Below are 17,273 nucleotides of genomic sequence, written 5' to 3'. Positions count from 1 at the left end.
ACTGTTTGAAAATCCTTCCCTGGAGAGAAATAATATCACAAGTGCCTGTCTGCTAGGGGGTCATTTGGCCTTCCTGTTGCTGCACATTTAAAAAAAAAAAAGAAGAAGAAGAAGAAGAAGAAAAGAAAAGAAAAAAGCTGACTGGCACAGCCCTCTCATATTGCTGGATGAACAAGCAAATATTAGCATGATTTTAACTGTCACTGACTGGTTACACATTCACCAGATGGTGAGCAATTTATATTGAGTCTGCCCTGATCTATTGCAATGTTTTGGCTTATGGGATAATACAGGTGATGGTATCTATATGAAGGGCATGCCTTCAACTTAGATTTTGGAGGCTGGAAACTGCTTGCAAGGCCAACTTAGAACCACAAAAGTAAGTTTCCCCTTTTTGCATGCCAAGTTCTTGTCTTTAAATTTCCTGCTGTAGTGAAGTGTCAACATTGCATAATAATCATCCTCCAAGACTTTATTAAAATCCTGACCTTTGCTTCAAAGCTTCTGTTTGGAAGGAGAATGGCAAGGAAAGAAAAACAGGTCTTTTCTAACAGTCTCCAGAAGTTCTAGGCCATAGGCCAAGAAGACTCCGTCTTTTGGAAAACATGTCTTCTTGGCCTATCAGCCCAGTCACATCCATGCATGAGCTCCTATGGTGGTGCTAGAGGACATCACCATGCTGACAAGCATTCCAAGGGAAGAGAAGCCGGTTATAAAGAAGAAGCAACGGGGAGACTGAGGTGCTGATTCTCCCACTACGGGTATCCTGTGGGAGAATCTGCAGACCTCTGAGGACTGTAGAACTCTCAAGACATAACAACGCTGTCTAAACTCTCTTAGAAGAGACTTGTCCAAACTCTAGCATGGCGTCTAGCAGCAGAAGGCTGCCTGTGAGGACCCCAACCCCCCCATTAAAATGCTTGCCTGAAAAAGCCCAAAGCTACCAGGAAAATGTACAGTTTGTTCCTCTGACCTCCCTTTCTTAGAGCATTTACTAAAAAATGGTTCCAGTTGTGAACATGTATCCCTTACAATTCAGAAGTATCTTTCTCAAGGACCTCAGAGTGATTCCCTTGAGATGTACTTGTTAGAAAGGATAGGGCCTAGTCTCCCAGCTTCTGTGGGAGGATAGAATCCTAACTTCAGTAACTGTCAGTAACTTCAGTAACTATTTATATTGACCAGCCCATTGCTGTTTTTTCACTTCATGATGCTACTAAGCGCCTACCACCCCCCTCTCCCTTATTCTCCTTTTAAAACATCCAAATCTCCTCCACACAGATTGGAATAGAGCTCAGCTCTTTCACCTACTGTCAGTAGTTACTGAATACAATCTGTTTGCACCACGTTAACAAATTTTAACTTATGTCTTACTGTATTTATCTTTTATTCCTCTATGTGGGAGAAACTCTCATTCATGGGGTTTACCTTTACCCCTATGCAAAGAGAGTTCTGGATGGGATCCAAGAGGTCCCCTTCTTGCCTCTCTTCTTCCAAGGCTGCATGGGACTGGGTGCAGTAACAATATTGTAAGCACGTGTTACATGCCAGGTATCCAGAGACATATGATAATTTCTCAAGATTAATTTTCATAAGTGATACCATTCCGATAAATGATATAAAATGAACATTTCTATAATTTTGATTTTATTGTTCTTTTCCCTTGGGAAGTTAAACTGCTTGAGGGCAGGGGCAATGTCTGACTTTTGCCCTGCTGTCCATTATCAGCAAGTGCGTCGAGACTGCTACCTGCTCTTTCCACCTGCTAATTCACCCAGGCCCTTTTCTTCTTTCATGCCTTTTTTATCCTTCTTCATTGCTTTCTGTGGATCTCAATTTCTTGGACTAATAAATCAATAAGGTTCAATTAGGTAACTCTAAGAGCAGAAAAAAAATCAAGGAGGTGGTGGTGGGCAAGGCATGTGTAAAGAGACAAGTCAACTTGGTAGATTGCCTTTGTTAGGGAGTTTCAGAAATGGGGACAGATGATAAAGGGCCTTGCCAGTCAGAAAGACATTGTGATGGGCTACCAATAGGAAACAACAGAAGGTCCTTAAAGGAAGGAGCTGACTTTCAAAGCCAGCGTAAACCTTTTCAGGATGATTATACAGACTACCATCTAGAGTAGGAGAGGGCATCTGAGGGCTCTTGTAGAAACGGGGAGAAATGGGAATGAAAAAAAGGGAAATAATTCTTTTGAGATTATTTCCTTCTACCATTAGTATTTCGTTCGTTCGTTCATTAATTCATTAATTCATTCAATCAACCAATATGTACTGAGTGTCTATTCTGTGCCAGGCACTGGGTACACACTAGTGGACAATACAGATCCAATTTTGCTGTTATGACCAGTTGTTTGTTCCCACGACTGTCACTTATAGCAGAGTAAGAGCACCGTACCACTGAGATGAAGTCTGTTACTTCCTGCCTCGGTCTGTGCTTTGCACATGGTGGGCGCGCAAATTCTGTAGCCTGGATTGATACACAGCCTTAACGCAGCATGATAACTAAATACACAGAGCCGGGAAGAAAAGGCAGGGTGGCACCTACCTCGCCTGTGAGACCAGAATCTTGCAACAAGCGCATTTGTGCGTCTATGTGTATAGTGGAAGGCGAACCTGCCCAGAGTGCCTGGAAGCGTTCCAAGCTGCAGGACCAACCCTCCTTTTCCCTTGCCCGCTCAAGCCGGCAGAGGTAGTAGCTGGGCACCAAAGGGACTGGACGGAGCGCAGCCTCGCGTCCCCCCGCAGTCCCGCCCCGCGCTACTCCTCCTCACCGCTGGAGGGGCGGCCCCGGGTGACGCCCCGGCTGCAGCTCCGGGAAGTCCAGAGAGCCGGTGGCTGGTGAGCCCAGGCAGAGGGTGGAGCCGGAGCCGCGCCGTGGCAGCCAATCGCGCCACGGCGGGGGAGGAGCCCCAAAGGGGGAAAAAAGAAAGTGCGGCGGAAAGTAAGAGGCTCATTGGGGGAAGACTGGCCGGATCGGGGTCCCCAGGGCTCCGCTTTGGCCAGACGCACGCCAAGGAGCAGTGCTGGGAAATCCTGCTTCCTTCCTCGCCGCTTTCGCTGCACTGGGCTCTGCCTTTGCCAGAAAGGTGAGTCTCGCTCTTGTCGATAAGGGCTCGAAAGCAGCGCAGATCCACAGAATCTCAGGGTAGAAGGATTTGTACAAATCCTCTCGGCCAACCCTCTTTTGTTTCCAGGAGGGCAAACTGAGGCACAGAGAGAGGCAACGGCTGGGATAGATCACGCAGCTGTGGCCAGGACTGGAACTCAACTGTCCAGAGCCCCATCTTTGCTTTGTAGGGATTTAAGTAATGCAGTTGCAGGACGGCTGCGCGTTGCCGCACCCCTCTTTCCAGCCCTTTAAGGGATCTTCCCTGGTACCGTGTTTCCCCGAAAATAAGACCTAGCCGGACAATCAGCTCGAATGCGTCTTTTGGAGCAAACATTAACGTCAGACCCGGTATTATATTACATTATATTATACCCGATCTTATATTAATGTTTGCTCCAAAAGACGCATTCGAGCTGATTGTCGGGCTAGGTCTTATTTTCGGGGAAACACGGTATCTATACTTCGCCTCGGTTTCTCCTGAGCGCTGCTGTGAGCGGAGAGGATAGAAGAGGGCAGTGTGTCCCAGCCTGAATGTACCACGTCGCTCCCAGCCTGGAGCTGTGACAGCCTGGGTACATACAGGCTGCTTGCAGCTTTGCTGCCTCCTCCCCTGACCTGCTTTCTCAGAGAAATGCCCCTTCCGAGGGTGCCTGTCAGGGTCTTCGTGGACTAAGTGGAGAGGTGAGGGACGCCCCGGCTCTGGTGACTGCCTATGGTTCTTACAGTTCTCTCTCCAGTCCTGGGGGGAGGAAGCAGAGCTGGTGGTCCTGTGGGGCATAGGATGCCCCTCATTTCGGAACAGCTGACCTCATGGAGCCCTAGCTCCTCTCACTTCTGAATACTGGGACAGAACAAGGAAGCGAGTTAAAGAGAAAAAAAAATCACAAACATAAAAGCAAACTTCTGCTGTTTCCTTTAAGAGCCAGTTTCCAGCCTGTCTTCCCTCCACCCCCTGGTTGTGAAATTGTGAACCACATCGCCTCTCAAAGCATTTTGCTGCTCTGCTCCACAGCTCTTCCGGTAAGCTACCGGTGAGGAGAATGTACCTGGTTTTGGCTCCAGCTCTGCCGCTGTTAACTGGGTGAACTTGGGCAAGTTATTCAATCTTTCTGATACTCAGGTTTTTTCCAGATGCAAAATGGAGATCATAATGCTGACAGGGAGCCCTTAGGGTAACTGGGAGGATGAAATGGGATCATTCAAATAACATGTTTAGCACAGTGCCTGGCCTGGCACTTGGTCAGGTTGAGATTAATGGACACTATTGTAAATATTGTTGTATAGTAACCTTGGAGACAGTGGGTTTTCATAAAGGTGATTTCTTACTACCTTATAGTGACTTTTTTTTTTTTTTTAATCCGAAATGCTGTGGTTTCTTCTTTGGAGTTTGAACAGCTCTGTAATAGTACATGCTTTCTGAATGCTGTCCGCCTGTGACTCTGACCGTGAATGCTTGAATTGGAATATTGAATTTTTCTCAGTTATGCCAATCCCTAGTCATTTTTAGGCCAAGCCTCAGATCGGTGAAGCTCTGATCTGAGGCATTCTTTATTGGCAAAGGAGTCTTGAATTTGATGAGAGTTAGGAAGACAAGAGGAGACATTGAAAGTTTCATCCATGTAACAGACTGTTATAAGCCTTGTATTCCTACTGTCTATAGTGAAACAAGCAACTTTGTTTTTTATTGGTATAGGAAAACAACAACAAAATTCCCATGAATATCTTTTGGATCATTTAGTGATTCTGCTAAATTCAGTCCCTTCTGGACACAAACTTACCTTATTTAAATGCAAACACCCACACATGCCCACACTCGTCTCCCTTTATGATATTTTAAAATGAAATAGTGTCTCCTCCCTGTTCATGACAAGTGATTTCATTCTGACCAACTTCATACAATTATTTACTTCTATATCTTGGCTATCCCGTAAGTCCCTGAATTGAGTGTCCAGCGTTCGTAGTTGGCTGCCTGCTTCATAATCCCTTGCCTTTGCATGTGGCATTGATGAGTACATGGGAGGGAGGGAGACACATATCGAGGGATGGGAAGAGCTTGGTGGTGCCCCTGTACAGATACCTCCCACTGCAAGCATTTGTAGAGGATGGGTCGCTTGCTTCTGTCAGCCTGGCCATGTGCATGCATTGTGAGGAGCTGGTAAGGCTACATGTAATGTGTTCCTGAAAGACTGGGGACTTTGGGGGAAAAGGAAAATGTTCAAAGTGAGGTCAGCAAGGGGATGGAAGGGAGATTGAAAGCTAACTCCTTTTGGTTCTGGTTCTTTAAAGAAAGGATTCCCAGTTATACCTGTCTTCCTTATCCAGATTATTTCTACCAAAATCATACATACATTTAACATTTCCAAAATGTGTTCCATATATATTACCTTCCTTCTTAATTGCAATAGCCCCGAGAGAGGGAAGGACACGGCAAGCATATCAATAGTGGTCGGAGCCCAGGTTTTGCTGTCAAATTCAAACTTCAGTCCTTCATTTGTAGGTAGGTAATACTGAGCAGTTTATTCCACCATTTAGAGTGTCTACTTTATCCAATTCAAAAATGGAAAGAGGTTTGTGTGAGGATTAAATTAAGTGAAATAATACATATAACGTGCATGTAGTGAGTAGATGCTCATTAAATGATATCCCTTCTTAGTGAATCTCAATTTGTTGAGAAGGAAACTGAATGAGATACAGGAAAATGAGAGGTTGCCAAGAGTCATGTGGCTATTAAACTTCAGCCCTGGGAATACAGTTCACACATTTTGATTTCTAGTTAAAGGCTTTTACTGTCATATCCTGTAGCCTCTCCTATGAGATTTTAACACTTTATTGTTAGGTTGACCTTATTTGGCTAGCCATTGCAGAATATCGTTTTTGTCCCAAAGAGGGTATTTCCTTGCTAAGGGAACAATCCTTGAACATGCTCTGTTCAAGGAGTTTAGCAGAGCCAGCTCTCAGGAGAGGAAGTTTCAAAGCCATGATCTCTTCCCACTCTCCTGTGTTTGATGTAACGCACCTTCAATTCCTGGTAGGTAGGGTACTATGAAGACATAAAGTTCCGATTTATGTCACGTTTTTCTTCCTGTTTTGAGTAATTTCTTCCCTCTACCATCCTTGTGCTAATTCACAAGCTGGTAAAAAGATTGAGGAACAAATGTCATGAGTGACCATATCATTATTCACTTCTTTCGCCAATTCTGTGGGTAAAAGTTAGAATACAGACCGCAGCATGCAGAGGCAGCATTTGCAGAAAAGTCTAGTGCTTGCTGGTGGCACTGATCACTGGTCTGGAGTTCCCATCCTTCCTGTGGAAATTGATGGCTGCAGGCTTATGTAGCAAATGAACAGATCTGTTTCCAGCCCAGGAAGTGGGACCATTTATCCATCGAGATTCCCTATAGGCCATCAAGTTTTTCTGCTTTGCAGGAAGCAGACAGGCTTGCAAATCCTGTTCTGGGAGAAACATTTTGCTCCTTGCTTTTGGCATTTGGGAACATATGTTTGCTTTTGCTAAAAGGTAGGCCGTTAGCATCATCTTACCTGGCACAGTTAGAACAGCAGAATGTGGCTGGAGGAAGTCAGAGGAGAAGGCAGAGATAATAATAATAATAATAATAATAATAATAATAATAATAATAACAACAACAACAATAATAATAATAATAATAATAATAATAAAAGGTTATCTCCAACATAACACACAGTTTCATTCGTTGCTCAACTTTCTGAGTCTTTTGCTGGTGATGCAGATGTAGGTTCTGGTGAGTCAGTGTCGCCTTGCATGTGAAATATTAGAGAGCCACCTACTGTGTTCTTTGCCCATTTTGGAAATTGTTCTGGAGGAGAAATAAAAACCCCAACAAAACAGGAAGGTTACAGAACATTTGGTATCTGATATTTTGGGGGATTAATTCAGGTTAGCTACTGTCGCTAACTTTTTTTTTTTCTTTTTCTTTTTTGAAATGAGAAGGCATGGTTTACCCTGAAGGGGTTGTTAAGAGACCTTGTTCTAGCCTGACTTTATTCTGACTAGCTCTAGCAGCTGTGGCAGTGTGGAGTTTTAGAGTCTAGAATGTTCCTGAGGCCAGTTATTATGTTGAGATGAGCCTTAGTCTCCTCAGCTAGGAAACCGGAACACTGATGCTTGCTTAGAAGCTAGAGTCCTATGAGCACCTAATTCATAGGAAGTGTTTAATAAACATGGCTTCTTTCTTCTGCTATCAATTCTTTCAATGTATTAGTCTGTCAAATTGTGAAAATCAAAGTTTAATAGCTACACTTTAAAGAACCCCATCATGGTTTGAACTGTTTTACATATATCATCTTATTCATTCCTTGCAATAATCTGGTGAATTTTTTCAGACAGCTGAGGCTCAGTGCAGTTGGGTATCAGGACCCTGTGTCACACCGCACAAAACAAATACCAATGCCGAGACTCACCCATGTATTTCATTTTAGAATTAGGAAAGACCTGAAATGGTGCAGCCTCTGACGTAGAATCAATTCTGACCTGGATGAGGACTGACAACCCACCCCATCCTCATCCTGCCATTGTGATCCTGGCATCACCTTGCCTGAGACTATATGCAGTCTCTTTACCTTTGGGTCTAAAATGTGAGGCAGCTGCACTAGAAGATCGATAAGGGTCTTCTGCTACAATACATTGTTATTTTTCTTTAAGATTCTTTTCCACTCTGAAATTCTGTCACCATACCTCTTTATGTAAGTCAAGGCTAAAGGGGGGAGAAGAGGAATAAAGAGAAATTATCTTGATCATTTTATGCCAAGAGATCATTTTTCCCGTCAAAAAGAGGAGGGCAAGGGAAATCAGCATTTGTTTGTGCATGTACTTCTGTCATTTGATTGAATTTCCCTGTGCCTAACACAGTGCCTCAGACATAAAAGGTTCAAGGTGGAATGGATGATGGATTCATACAATGTCAGGTAGGCCCAGCACTTGCTTCCCAGTTTTCTCATATTTTCTCATATCATTAATCATCTCACAGGCTGTCTCTACAGACTAATAATGTAACTTCAATTTCCTTTAATTTTGTGGTCACAAAATCAGACAAATGATAATGAATCACAGACTCGAACAAGGTTGGACATCCCTGGCTCAGTGGTGGAAAAAGACATTTCTATCCAAATTATAAAGGGAGATTTGCAGCAAACACAGTGAGGGGTGACACGGAAGTGCATACTTGCATATATTGACAGCAAGGCCAGTGTCATAAATAAATCACCTGAAAGAAAGAAGGAACTTTTCAGGGAAGTAGGAAGTTACAATGAGCTCCAATTTCAATAATTCTAAAAGCAGTAAAGAATTCACATCAATCTAGCTATTATTTGACATAATTAGACATAGGGACAGGTGACCTTTTATGTCTAGTTTATATCCAGGAGATGCCTGTGGTATCTAGCTGTCTGGTACAGAAGTCCTTATGATTACACTGGCTTCCTTCTTTTCCAATCAATACTAAAGGCAACAGAAAAGAGGATCAGTCATGTTATACGCGTCAGCTCTGATACCTTATTTGCATAGATAACACAGTTTCTTAAGCCAGTAATGGTAGATGGTATGGTGACTTAAAATTGTGGCTGTGTAACAATCATGGGCTTTGGCATCAGACTAAACCTGCCTTGTTTGATTTGGACAATTGGTCTATCTCTGGTTTATTTTCACTCTCTGTGAAAAGTAGATAATAAAACACATTTTATCATGCTTTTGGTAGATGTCAATCATATAACATTTTGGTAGGTGTTGATCATATGCCTGGTACATGGGGATTTTAAAGTTGATTATGGTTCACAACTGCAATGATATTCAGCTGTGTGCCCAAAACAACATTGGCTTAGAAAGTAGAAGACCTAGGTTAAAACAATAACAGTTTTTGTTTATATAGCACTTTAAATCCTCAATATGCTTGTTATTATGAACACACATTGGAATATAAATATATATACGCATATATATCAATATATATCATATTTATATATGATAATATATAATAGTTATATATTTATATATGATAGTTATATATTTATATATGATAGTTATATATCAATAACTCTGAGGTAAGGAAGATAAATGCTGCCAACAAAATTTTATATTCTGAATCTGAGAGGCTAAATATTTGCTATGGCCACACAACCAGTAAAGAGTGGAGCTGAGACTTGGACCCTAGCTTTCTAACTCCAAGATTATGTGTTTTTTTTCCCTGTAGTCATTCAGTACATCAGCCCTAGTACTGTGTTAGTTCCTTTCCTTCTCTACAAGGCTACTCTCTTACCTCTAAAATGAGGAATTTGGACAAGGCACTCTCTGAAGTACAGTGTGCTATGAATCTGTGCCTGTAGAGTAACTACTTAGGAGATGACATGAAAAGCTAAGAGCAGAACTACGCTCTTCTTTCCACAGAGGCGTCCACCTGGCGTGGCCTGGGGAGTATTGTAAGGCCCCTACCCGGCAGCCTCCTTGGCCTCAGGAATCACAACAGATTGCAGTACGAGTCAGACGCATACAGACACCTCTTATATCCTTAAGGATGTGATTCTGTCACATTTCTATCACCTACAAGCTATGTGCCACATTAGGATCCAGGTTTGGGGGTGGGGAGAGAAAACAGACGGCTGCATGAGGCACATTGACATTTCTTGTTTGGAAAGTGAAAAGAGTCTTTTAATATGAAGCAAGCTCTGTATCACCGTTAATCACCATAATCTTCTATAAAAAAATAAAGCGATAAAATATTTGGCTATTATTTCTTTAATTTTTTTTTTTGCCATCTTGAGATGTATTTGATTGATTGAGTGATTTATATTTTTAAGTTCAAATATAACTAGCATATACTATATTAGTTTTAGGTATACATAATAATTATTCAACAGTACTCACCTGGCACTATACATAGGTATTGCCATATTATTGGTTACATTGCCTATGCTAAAAAAAGTGATCACCGTGATAAATCCAGCAACCATCTGACACTGTACCATGCTATCACAATATTATTGACTATATTCCCCATGCTGTACATTGCATCCCCATGACTTATTTGTTTTATACCTGGAAATTTGAATGTCTTATTCCTCTTTATCTTCCCCCCCTTTTAATTTTTCAATTACAGTTGACATTCAATATTATTTTATATTAATTTTAGGTGTACAGCATAGTGCTTAGACATTTATGTAATTTACAAAGTGATCCCCCTGACTAGTACCCACCTGGCACTGTACATAGTCATTATCATATTATTGATTATATTCCCTATGCTTTACATCCCCGTGACTACTTTATAACTACCAATTTGTATTTCTTAATTCCTTCACCTTTTTCACTCTGCCCTTAACCCCTCTCCAGTCTATTACCCTGAGACATCTAGTGACCATCAGACACTATACATAGTTATTACAATATTATTGACTATATTCTCTATGCTGTACTTTACATCCCAGTGACTATTTTGTAACACCTAATTTGTACTTCTTAATCCCTTCCCTCTTTTCACTTACCCCCAACTCCTCTCCCATCTAGTAACCATCAAAATATTCTCTTTATCTATGAGTTTGTATCTATTTCATTTGTTTGTTTATTTTGTTCTTCAGATTCCATTTATAAGTGAAATCATATGACACTTGTCTTTTGCTGTCTTACTTACTACCGTGTTTCCCCGAAAATAAGACCAGGTCTTATATTAATTTTTGCTCCAAAAGATGCACTAGGGCCTATGTTCAGGGGATGTCATCCTGAAAAATCATGCTAGGGCTTATTTTCTGATTAGGTCTTATTTTCAGGGAAACACAGTACAGTCAGCACAATACTCTCTAGGTCCATCCATGTTGTCACAGATGGCAAGACTTCATTCTTTTTTATGGCTGAGTAATATTCCTTTATATATATTCTTCCTTATCCATTCATCCATTCAGGGACACCCAGGTTGCCTTAATATCTTGGCTGTTGGAAATAATGCTGCAATGAACATATGGAAGAGCACATCCCCTCAAAGTAGCATTTTGTTTTACATTGGATAAATACCCAGAAGTGGGATTATTAGGTCCCTCTTTGTCTCTTACTATAGTCTGTGTTTTAAAGTCTATTTTGTTTGGTATAAGTATTGGTACCCCAGCTTTTTTTTTTTTTTCCATTTTCATGAAATAACTTTTTCCATTTCTTTACTTTCAGTCTGTGTCTTTTGATCTGAAGTGAGTCTCTTGTAGGCAGCATATACAAGGGTCTTGTTGTTTTATCCATTCAGCACTCCCTATCTTTTGATTGGAACATTTAATCCATTTACTTTGAAAGTAATTGTTGATAGGTATGTAGTTATTGCCATTTTATTATTCATAGTTTTAATTTTTTTTTTTCCATCTGAAAGAAGTCCCTCTGAGATTCCTTGTAACTGGTTTGGTGGTGATAAATTCTTTAGCTTTTTCTTGTCTGGGAAGCTCTTCACCTGTCCTTCAATTATAAGAGATAGTTTTGCTGGGGATAGCCTCCTCGGTAAAGGTCCTGACTTTTCATCACGTTCAGTATTTTGTGCCAGTCCCTTCTGGCCTGCAAAGTTTCTGTTGAGAAATCAGCTGACAGTCTTATGAGAGCTCCCTTGTAGGTAACTAATGGCTTTTCTCTTGCTGCTTTTAAGATTCTCTCGTTGTCTTTAACCTTTGGCATTTTAATTATGATGTGTCTTGGTGTTGCCCTCTTTGGATTCATCTTGTTTTGGACTCGCTGAGTTTCCTGGGCTTGTATACAAAATGAGGGAAATTTTCTGTCATTATTTGTTCAAATAGTTTTTCAATCCCTTGCTCTCTCTCTTTTCCTTCTTGTACCCCTATGATGTGAATGTTGGTATGCTTGATGTTGTCCCAGAGGTCCCTTAAACTCTCCTAATTTTTTTGGATTCTGTTTTCTTTTTGCTGCTCTGATTGGGTGTTTTCCACTACATTATCTTCAAAATTACTGGTTCTATCCTCTGCTTCATTTAATCTACTGTTGATTCCCTGTACTGTATTCTTCATTTCCATTATTGTATTCTTTATTTCTGAATGGTTCTTTTTTATGTTTTCTATCTCCATTTTTATTTTTCCTATCTCTTTGTTGAAGTTTTCACTGAAATCATTAAGCATCCTTATAACCAGTTTGGAACTTTTCTATTTTTTTTTAGTTCTCTTTCTAGAGTTTTGTTCTGTCCTTTTATGTGGGACATGTTTCTTCGTGTCCGCATTTTGGCTGCCTCCCTGTGTTTGCTTCTATGTATAAGGTTGCTGTGTCTTCCAGTCTTAGTAGAGTGGCCTTATGTAGAAAGTGTGCTGTGGGACTCAGTGGTGCAGTCTTCCTGGTCACCTGACTTGAGGTGTGTCCCTTATTTGAGTGTGTGTGTGCCCTCCTGTTTTAGTTGAGCCTTAGTTGAGCCTGTTTTAGTTGCTGTTTGTACATCAATAGGAAAGATTGACCCTCAAACTCATTGTGAGAACTGTCTGTGACTACAGTGGAGGAATTTTGGTGCAGGGGCTGACCCTACAGAGCAGGATCTGCCTCTGCAGTTCTCTGGTGCCTGCCCAATCTGTCCTCTGGGTGTCTTATTCTTGGAGACAGCTGGGTGATATTCCAGCTCATTTCAAAGCTGGCCACTGGGGGCACCAGCCCCAGGGCCAATTGGGAGGGGACCCACTACAGGTCAAGTTCAGCCACAGCTTGTGCCCCACCCAGGGCTACCCTGCAAGATCTACAAAGCAATCTACAGATAGCTGCCTCGTGTGCCATGCTTGTAAGTGCCTGGAGAGGTCAAGCTGCAAACCAAGACCAGTTCCAGTTCCAGGAACATACCTGGAACAGCCGACGTCTGGGCTCAGCTGGCCTCTGATAGTTGGTAATACAGGGCATTACTCTTATAAGTAGAAAAAAACAAGAAGCATCATGCACATACACATATAAAGTCATTTTTATGATGTTATTCATAATTTTATTTCCCATTAGAATGTCTCAAAAAAAAACAACACAAGTAAAATAGCTAAAACCTTTTCACCTTTTCTCAAATGATATCATTCTTATTTCCAAATCCACTAAGTAATGGATGGAACTGTATGCGTTCACTATGGCTCAATTCAGTTCAGCTGGAAACTTTACAGCTCTTGTGTAGGTGTTTTCTGTAATCAGTGCCTCAAAACATTAGACCTAGAGCTATTTCCTTATAGGATTTTAGGTACCAGTGTCTGAAATATGCTGTACTGAAGAGTGAGCATGTGAAAGGCAAATTTAATTCCGTATCAAATCAATTTCTTCTTTCTGGCTCTACAAATCTAACTGGTGCCTAACTCTTCAAGAAGTAGAACTCCTAGAAGTCGTCACTGACACACGCATATATAGTCTCGTACGTAGCTTTTAATATGAGCTAAAAGTAGCTTCATAATATGTGCTAGGCATTTACAGATATTAGCTTATTGAAATCTCAGAATGACATTATGAGGCAGGTACTATTATAATTATCGTTTTACAGAAGAGAAAACTGAGGCCCAAGGTCACAGAGTTAGTCAGTGGTAGAGTCAATATTTGAACTTGGGCAATTTGAACCACTGTACCATTCTACCCTTTGATTGTAAGAAGTGACACTAATATTTTATTCATGTCTATTTCTCCCATTTCACGGTGCCTCATATGACGTAATAGTTCAATAAATGTATTGAATCAGTGAGCGAATGCATGGCCTATTCTTTCAGATTGTATCATTTCAGGAGCATAGAGTAATAAAATCATGGGTTTTAGACTGAGACAACCTGGGTAGGGTAATGGGGCTTATTACCTCTGGGATGTGGTAAAAGTACTCACCATCTTTAAGCCTGTTTCCTCATCTGTGTTGTTGGCACAGGATAGAACTGTCGTTAGGATTAATTATGTACATAAAGTGCCTGCAACATAATTAGTGTTCAGTACATTTGAGCTTTTCTTTTAATTATTATTATTTTGTGAACTAAAATAATGTCCTCAAATATGCTTACACTTATATACTCAGGCAGTTTCTCAGTTGTGCTTGTTTTATTAACTTTAAAAATCAAAACCAAAGATCGAATCACATCAGCAGTGATGTTCATTTGGTTCCAGGAGCCATTCTGGCACCTTGCACTCAGCAGGGCCCTCCTGTAGGTTGAAGGGCCAATCCTTTGGAACTACATGGGAGCAAAGGTGCTGTAGGACAGCCCTGTCTCTCTCTTCTAAACATGTAACATCTGGTATGTCAATACTTCCAAACTGCTCAGCCTTCTCCCCATCAGGGCTTAGATTGCTGGCAAGTTATTTTACATTCCAGTAATAACCTCAGAGCATTCTGGATGACAAGGGAAACACAGCAGAACACCCAAATTTTGCCCTGGATAACACTTAATGAGGCTAATTTACAAAGCCTGCCTGAAGTTTAGGACCTCTTGCTAATCATAATTACTAATATTGATCCAGTTCTTCACGTGTGCCAGGAGTTGAGTGTTTTATTCTCATGATCTCATTCAATCCTTATTGCAACCCTGTATGAATTTTAAATTTTAGTTGTAAACAAAATCAAAAAGTGCCACAATTGCCTCCCTCTGTATACTGAGGGATTATGATGATAAAATCAAATATTTCTTACCAGTGTTTTGCCACATTTTTTCTTCCAAACCGAGTTTGCAGGGTTGCAACACCTTTGGAATCACCAGGGAATTTCCCTGCAGTGAAGAGATGTTTGGCAGAGAAATAAGGCAAAGGTTGTATAGGGAAGGCAAGAAGCTTCATTCTAGTTAACAGGTTTTTTTGTTGTTGTTGTTTTGTTTTGTTTTTACCCTAGAAGAAGCTGTAACAATGAAATGAGTCCAATTTGTTGGTTGCATGTATTTGCTTCTTTGTAATAAACTAATATGGTGCTGATTTGCAATGACCTTTTCTTTCCTTTAGGGTATTTAAAAGGTTTCACTTCTATCCTCCCGCATCTCCCAAGTTCGATGATTTCCTTTGAGGAAAGATCTACACAACACACACACACACACACACACACACACACACACAGAGCAGCGTGTGAGTTATAGCTAACGCTATATTTGTTGAAAGAATGCATGACAAATTCTTTTTTAATCTCCTCTTTCTGAGAATAAGAGCTGCTGTGAGATTTTTTTTTTAAATGGTAAAATTTCAGATATAACTGAATTTTATTTTAAAATAACATGAAGAGATTATTCTAAAATATGTGGCATTACTTGATCTTCGTGATGCAGGGCAGTTTATTGGAGTAGACTGTAATTCCTTTAGAATTTATTGAGGTGAGATCATTTACCTCATATATTAAATGGCCCCAGACCATATACTTTTAAATTTGTGTGATCTGATTTTTGTATATTATTAGTCTTCTCTCTGTCTTATCGTCTGCTATTTCTTCCTGCTTTCAACCTGTCTTGTGCTAGCAGTATTCTCTCCATTCCCCATTCAATTAGATGTTTCTGCTTTAGTACTGACTAGGGAGCCAGGTAACGAGTTGTGTTAGAACTATGTGTATGATAAGAATAAGCAGTGTTGAATTTGGACTAAAGAGGCTTTTTTTTTTTGAGAGTAGGGAATGAAAATTAAAGTGACTATAGAAATAGTCTCTTACGAGTGAGACTATACCACGCATACTTACACAGTGGCGTTGGGTTTCAGTTACTTGTGTTGTTAAAAAGAAAGTAGTGGCATGGCAAATTCGTTTACTCTTTTGGACAACAAGCCATTTCTGAGGATTTCCTGTAGGCGAGACGCTGGTGGGATGTGGAGATTAAAATATAATCCCATAAACGCAGCCCCTGAAGAATAAAGATTTATAAATTATGATGAAAGATATTACAGTCTGTATAATATTTGGAATAGTGTAGGAGTGTATGGCATAACTTTTAAAAGATATACGGTAAACTATTTTGGTTGTTCCAAGGAGAAGACTGCTTGTGTCACTCCGGAAGGGGTTTATGAGGGAGTGGTATTTGAAGTAAGCCTTAGTGATGGACAGGTTTTACACAGAGAGAAATTGGTGAGGTGCAGTGGTATATGAGTTAGGGTCTGACCAGAAGAGTAGAAATTATATGGATCAATGATATGGAATATGGGACATATCACGGGGAATAGATCTACAGTTGTGGGGGCTTTTAGGGGACAATTAAAGCCCCAAAAGGGGACAGTTGGGAGATCAAATAAAAGTCACTAACAAAGGATCCTGACAGGGAGCCGGTGAAGAAATCTGTGGAAGACTGTTTCCTCTCCCTATGGTGGGCAGGCAGGCAATCAGTCAGGAAGAAAAGCTGGATGTGAAGTGGAAGAAAGTAATGTGGAACTCATGAGGGCAAACCTCAACGCTTAACTGTCTCTCTCTGCATCTAACCCCTACTATGCGGGTGGCCTGCAGAAGGAGCTGGTACACGCAGCAGTGCAGTATCGCCCATGCCTGGCTTCACACTTGGAGTTGAATGGAGCTGAAGCACTATGGGTGTGGCTGCTGCCCCCCTCTAGGAGCTGAGCCTCCAGCTCAGCAATAATGTGTGTGAGCTGCAGTCGTCCACAGATCACCAAAAGGACCTTCCCAAAGCTATGGCCACTGCTTCGCTTATTGCATTCAACTCATGTAGATTTCCCTGTAGGCAGTGCTAACTGGGACTCATACAGGAAGGGGAATTCTGGAAAACATAATTCCATTGGACGTTGAGGTAGTTAAAAACCACAGATGATATCCCAAATAAAGGGAAGAGGATGAAAACATAAAGTGAAGGAGGGAGGCCTGTGCCTTGCTCGGTGAGAGCCCCGTTTGTCAGGGAGATGGTATATGAGCAACAGAGTCGTTGACGATCAGACTTTAAAAAGATGAGTGAGGCTCCGTTATAGAGGACCTTAGATACCCTGCTGAGGAATTTGCACTTGATCCTTTAAGGCACGGAGAAGCACTGCATATTCTTGAGCAAGGGAGGGACATTATCAGATATGTGTATTAGACAGATCTTGCATTGGGAGTCAAAACATTGGAACTTAGAAAGAGAATAGGTGGAACAATTAGTGATGATCTTGTTACAATCATCCAGACAAGAAAATTTGCATCTCCAGAGCTCTGTTCTGTTCTCACCAAAGGAGGTGACTCAGAGTCTTCCTAAGAAGTTGTTCAGGATTATCCTGGGAATTAAAT

General features: G+C 41.0%; 1 protein-coding gene across 6 annotated transcripts in view; it reads left to right on the top strand.

Moving 5' to 3' along the window:
- The first annotated feature begins 2,901 nt into the window (after positions 1-2,901).
- Positions 2,902-17,273, top strand: part of IL1RAP (interleukin 1 receptor accessory protein) — a 133,209-nt gene continuing 118,837 nt past the window's right edge. For 4 of the 6 annotated variants that reach the window (XR_013994505.1, XR_013994506.1, XM_081067230.1 and 1 more), the window contains exon 1: positions 2,909-3,091. The gene's annotated coding sequence lies outside the window, so the exon portion shown is untranslated. Of the gene's footprint in view, positions 3,092-4,034; positions 4,135-17,273 lie in introns of all 6 variants that reach the window. The other 2 variants (XM_081067233.1, XM_081067231.1) reach the window with 2 other exon arrangements.

Source organism: Rhinolophus hipposideros (assembly GCF_964194185.1).
Source record: "Rhinolophus hipposideros genome assembly, chromosome: 2".
Classification (NCBI taxonomy): Eukaryota; Metazoa; Chordata; class Mammalia; order Chiroptera; family Rhinolophidae; genus Rhinolophus; species Rhinolophus hipposideros.
This window is presented reverse-complemented; position numbering and strand designations above follow the sequence as displayed.